Source organism: Cynocephalus volans, chromosome 4 (genome assembly GCF_027409185.1).
Source record: "Cynocephalus volans isolate mCynVol1 chromosome 4, mCynVol1.pri, whole genome shotgun sequence".
NCBI lineage: Eukaryota > Metazoa > Chordata > Mammalia > Dermoptera > Cynocephalidae > Cynocephalus > Cynocephalus volans.
The window spans coordinates 155,012,221-155,018,198 of record NC_084463.1 but is presented as its reverse complement, the minus strand read 5'-3'; the positions used below and the strand labels follow the sequence as shown (position 1 = coordinate 155,018,198).

The 5,978-nt window shown below is 38.4% G+C and overlaps 1 pseudogene; it reads left to right on the top strand.

Moving 5' to 3' along the window:
• Nucleotides 1-3,047: 3,047 nt before the first annotated feature.
• LOC134377205 (heterogeneous nuclear ribonucleoprotein A1-like 3) lies at nt 3,048-4,020 on the top strand (annotated as a pseudogene).
• The last annotated feature ends 1,958 nt before the right edge of the window (nt 4,021-5,978 follow it).

Sequence of the window (5,978 nt, the reverse complement as noted above, 5' to 3'; positions counted from 1 at the left end):
TGGATGACTGCATAAAGAAAATGTGGTACATGTGCACAATGGGATACTATTCAGCCATAAAAAAATGAAATTCTTCCATTTGCTGCAGTATGGATGAGCCTAGATAAAATTATATTAAGTCAAATAAGCCAGGCACTTAAAGAGAAATACTGTATGCCCACATTCATAAGTGGAAAAAAGAAAGAAAGAGCAAGAGCGAGAGCGAGAGCAAACGTGAGAGAGAGAGAGAGAGAGAGAGAGAGAGAGAGAGAGAGAGAGAGAGAGAGAGAGAGAGAGAGAGAGAGAAATTAATACATTTAATACATTGAATTTTTAGAGGGGAAAACAGATATGTGATTATTAGATGGGGGAAGGGGAGAGGGGTAGGGAGAAATTGGTTAGTGGACACAATGAATCAATATGTTTTCTAATGATGAATATGCCGACTATCGTGATTTGATCATCACATATTGTAAACAAGTACTATAGTCAACTCTGTATGCCACAAATATATATAACCCATTATGTATCAATAAAAAATGAAGATGAGGAATAAAATGTGGTATATATACTCAATGGAATACTATTCAGCCATAAAAAAGAATGAAATCGTGTCATTCATGGCAACATGGATGAGCATTGAAGACATTGCGTTAAGTGAAGAGAGCTAGGAAAACCCCGTGTTCTCACTCATATATGGAAGCTAAGTTGTTTGATCATATAGAGGAAGAGAGTAAAATGAGAGTTACCAAAGGCTGAAAAAAGTATGGGGAATTGGGAATAGTGGGAGGTTGCTTAATATGAAAAATTTGAGCTAGATAGGAGGAATGATATCTCATCTTCTATAGCTCTATAGGATGACTATAATTAAGAACAATTTATTGTATAGTTTCAATTGGCTAGAAGAGAACATCTTGAATCTTTCCCACACAAAGAAATGATAAGTGTTTGAGGTAATAAAAAATAAAGATGAGTGGGTGGCAGGATTTCAGGGGATAAGGAAGGAGAGAGGGTTGGATGAATAGGTGTGGCACAAGATTCTTAGAGCAGCAAAACTATTCTGTACAATATGTAATGGTTAATATATGACATTATGCATTATACGGAAACATTAGAACTGCACAACACAAAGAAGAAACCATAATAAAAATTAAATTAATAATAATATATGAAAAGGAATATAGTAATCCTCAAGTACCAGACCTACAGAACAGGAAACCCTTAAAATTACTGAAAAGGAATTCCAAGTAACAATCTTAAGGCAACTCAGTGAGATAAGAGAAGACTCAGAAAACACAATGAAATGAAAACAAATATCCAGGATAGGAAAGATGAAATTTACAAAGAGATTAATACCTTTAAAAGAATGTAGCAGAACTCCTGGAACTGAAGCATTCATTCAGTGAAATAAAATCACAACTGAGAGCGTAAGCAACAGATTAGACCAAGCAAAAGAAAGAATCTCTCATCTCAAAGAGGGTCTTTATGGGGCCGGCCTGTGGCTCACTCGGGAGAATGCGGTGCTTATAACACCAAGGCCACGGGTTCGAATCCCATATAGGGATGGCCGGTTCGCTCACTGGCTGAGCATGGTGCTGACAACACCAAGTCTAGGGTTGAGATCCCCTTACTGGCCATCTTTTAAAGAAAAAAAAAAAAAAAAAGAGGGTCTTTATAAAATAACCCAGGTGAACAACAGCAACAACAACAACAACAAAAAAAAAAAAAAAAAAAAAAAAAGGAAAAAAGAATTTTAAAAACCAAAGAAAGTCTAAGAGAGCTAGCAGACAACCTTGAGCACACAAACATTCAAATCACGGGTGTTCCAGAAGAGGAGGAGAAAGGTAAAGGCATTGGTATTCTGTTCAAACAATCCAGCAACCCCCTTCTGGGTATATACCCAAAGGAATGGAAATCATCTTTTTGGAGGGGATACCTTCACTCCCATGTTCATCACAGCTCTATTTACAATAGCCAGTATATGGAAGCAACCTAAATGTTCATCAACAGATGTCTGGAGAAGGAAACTGTGGTTATATACACCATCAAATACTACTCTGCCATAAAAAATAATGAAATTCTGCCATATGGAGCAATATAGATGAGCTTGGAGAAAATTATGTGAAGTGAAATAAGCCATGCACATAGGGAATAATAGCATATGTCCTCACTCATATGTGAGAACTAAGAGAGAAAGAAGGAAGGTAAGAAATGCCACAGTGATGCATTAGAGTTGCAGATGGGAGAAAGCATACAGAGCATTGCATGAGGTGAGGTGGTGGGGATTAACTGGGTGGAGAACATGGAGAATAATCACAATTTGTGGTAATGGGCATCCTGATACTATTGATCTGACATTGGTGCAGGTGGTGAAGGTCAGCTTTGTACCCCATGAATATGCATAATCAATAAAATAAAATTTATAAAAGGAAAGAAAAGAATCTATTCAATGAAATAATAACAGAAAACTTCCCAGGTACAGGAAGAGACACAGACTTTCAGATCCAGGAAACTCAAAGGTCCCCTAACAGATCTGATCCAAAAATAACTTCTCCAAGGCACATTATAGTCAAACTGGCAAAACTCAAAGACGAAGAGAGAATCCTAAAAGCAGCAAGAGAAAAGCACCAAGTCACTTATAAGGGAGCCCCCATAAGACTAACAGCAGACTTCTCAACTGAAACTCTACAGGCAAGAAGAAAATAGGATAACATATTCAAAACACAAAAGAAACAAACAGCCAGCCATGAATACTACACCCAGCAAGGCAATCCTTCAGAAATGAGGGAGAAATTTTGTATTTCCCAGAGAAACAAAAGCTGCAAGTTTTCATCACCACATAACCAGCCCTGCAAGAAATTCTCAAGGGTGTCCTGCATCTGGAATCCAAAAAACAATAATCACTATCACAAATACACAAGAAAGAACAAAACTCACTGCTAAAACAAAAATACTAATGAGAAAGAAAAAAGAAACTCAATCTTACCACCTGAAAAAACCAACAAATGCCTTTTCTGTCTGTGGATGCTGCCGAGGAAGCATGATTAAAGTCTCTTTCCACTTCTGTCATGTCTAAGTCAGAGTCTCCTAAAGAGCCCGAGAAGCTTTGGAAGCTCTTCCCTGGAGGGTTGAGCTTTGAAACAACTGATGAGAGTCTCAGCAGCCATTCTGAGCAATGGGGAATGCTCATGGATTGTGTGGTAATGAGGGATCAAAACACTAAGCACTCCAGGGGCATTGCATTTGTCACATACGCCACTGTGGAGGAGGTGGATGCAGCCATAAATGCAAGGCCACACAAAGTGAATGGAAGAGTGTGGAACCAAAGAGGGCTGTCTCAAAAGAGGATTCTCAAAGCCAGATGCCTACTTAATTGTTAAAACGATCTTTGTTGTCAGCATTAAAGAGGACACTGAAGAGAGAGATTCATCTGAGAGAATCATCTGAGAGATTACTTTGAACAGTGTGGGAAAACTGAACTGATTGGAACCATGACGGACAGAGGCAGTGGCAATAAGAGGGGCTTTGCTTTTGTAACCTTTGATGACCATGACTCCATGGATAAGATTGTCATTCAGAAATACCGTCCTGTGAATGGCCAAAACTGTGAAGTAAGGAAAGCTCTGTCGAAGCGAGAGATGGCTGGTGCTTCATCCAGCCAAAGAGGTCAAAGTTATTCCGGAAACTTTGGTGGTGGTCATGGAGGTGGTTTTGGTGGGAATGACAACTTTGGTTATGAAGAAAACTTCGGTGGTCGTGGTGGCTTTGGTGGCAGCCAGGGTGGTGGTGGATGTGATGGCTGTGGGGATGGTTATAATGGATTTGGTAATGATGAGAGCGATTTTGGAGGTGGTGGAAGCTACAGTGATTCTGGCAATTACAACAGTGTTCAAATTGTGGACCCATGAAGGGAGGAAATTCTGTGGCAGAAGTTCTGGTCCCTATGGTGGTGAAGGACAATATTTTGCCAAACTATGAAACCAAGGTGGCTATGGTGACTCCAGCAGCAGCAGTAGCTATGTCAGTGGCAGGAAGTTCTAATTAACTTCCAGGAAACAAAGCTTAGCAGGAGAGAAGAGCCAGAGAAGTGACAGGGAAGCTACAGTTTCCAACAGATTTGTGAACTCAGCCAAGTACAGTGGTGGCAGGGCCGCCTGCTACAAAGAAGACATGTTTTAGACAATACTCATGTGTATGGGCAAAAAAACTCAAGGACTGTATTTGTGACTGATTGTATAGCAGGTTATTTTAGTTTCTGTCCTGTGGAAAGTATAAAGCATTCAAACAAAGGGATTTAATGTATAATTTTTTTCTTTGCAGCCATGCTGTTGGTTGCTAAATGTAATAGTCTGATCATCGCACTGAATAAATGTGACTTAAAAAAACAAACAAACCAACAAACATCTAAAGAAAATATTAAAAGGGGAAGAAAGTCTCACTATTGGAGGGGGGACTGTAAATTAGCACAGCCACTATGGAAAACAGTATGGAGGTTTCTCAAACAACTACAGATAGAACTACCATATCATCCAGCAATCCCACTGCTAGGTATATACCCAAAGCAATGGAAATCATCATGTCAAAGGGATATGTGCACTCCCATGTTCATAGCAGCTCTATTTACAATAGACAAGAGCTGGAACCAACCTAGATGTCCAATAACGGACTGGATAAGGAAAATGTGTTATATATACACAATGGAATACTACTTGGCCATAAAACATAAAATGAAATTCTGCCATACACAGCAACACGGATGAGTTTGGAGAAAGTTACATTAAGCAAAATAAGCCAGGAACAGAGGCAAAAAATCCACATGTCCTCACTCGTAAGTGGGAGCTAAGAGAGAAAGACGGAAGGAAAGAAAGACCAGGATGGTGTGTTGGACTTGCAGAGAGAGACAACAGACCTAGGGTTGCCAGGGGCAGGGGAGAGGGATTTGGGAGAGGTTGGGTGGGGAACATGGGGAATATTTGCGATTTGAGGAGGTGGGCATGCTGAAAGTATTGATCTGCTCACCACATGTTGGGCACATGTGTTAACGATCTGCCCTGTGCCCCATGAATATGTATAATCAATAAAAATATTTTTTTTTAAAAAATAGGATAACATGGTTACTAGAACTGGGAAACACTGTCATTACTTGCCTGAATACTGGTTAAAAAATCACATGGTGTCAACACAGATATGTACAATCAATTATGTTTCAATAAAAAATATCACATGGTAAAATAATAATAACAATAATATATCAATATTAATTAATAATTGTAACAAATATCCCACACTAATATAGCATGTCAATAATAGGAGAACAAAAATAAATAAATCACACAAAAAACTGTATGCGAGGGTGGGAGAAGAATATGGGAAGTACCTGTACTTTCTGCTTCAATTTACTGTAGAACTAAAGCTGCTATAAAAATAAAGAAAAAATAAAAATAGTTTTAAAATACCCTCCAATTTCACTCAGAATAAAAACAAATTCTCACAAAGGCCTAAAGTTCCTCCAAATTGGACCCTCCAATTACTTTTTGACATCTTCTCTTAAACACTGTCCTTGATGTCCCAATCACAGGCCCCATCTCCGCACTGACACCCTTTTATAGACTATTCAACACTCCTTATCTCACTGCCCTCCCAAATTGCTTTTGTTTTGTTTATCACCAACATACTTTCTATATTTTATTTATTGACTTTATTTCTTATCTGTATCCTCCCACTATCTATGACAGTAAATATATTTGTCTGTTTTGTTCTCTGCTATATTTTCAGTGCCTTCAGTATAAATTGGCTCTCTATAAATAACTGTTGAGTGAATAGTTTTTTACACTTTACTGTATTTTTATGTAAATCACAGATGCCAGAGAGTTTATATAATCAAAGCCCCTGTCTCGCATGAATGCCTTTCCTGCATCCTATTCAAAATTAATTCTTGTTCCAAATTAAATTTAAAAATCTTGAAACTCCATTCCCCACTACTAAAATTCCAAAAGAGA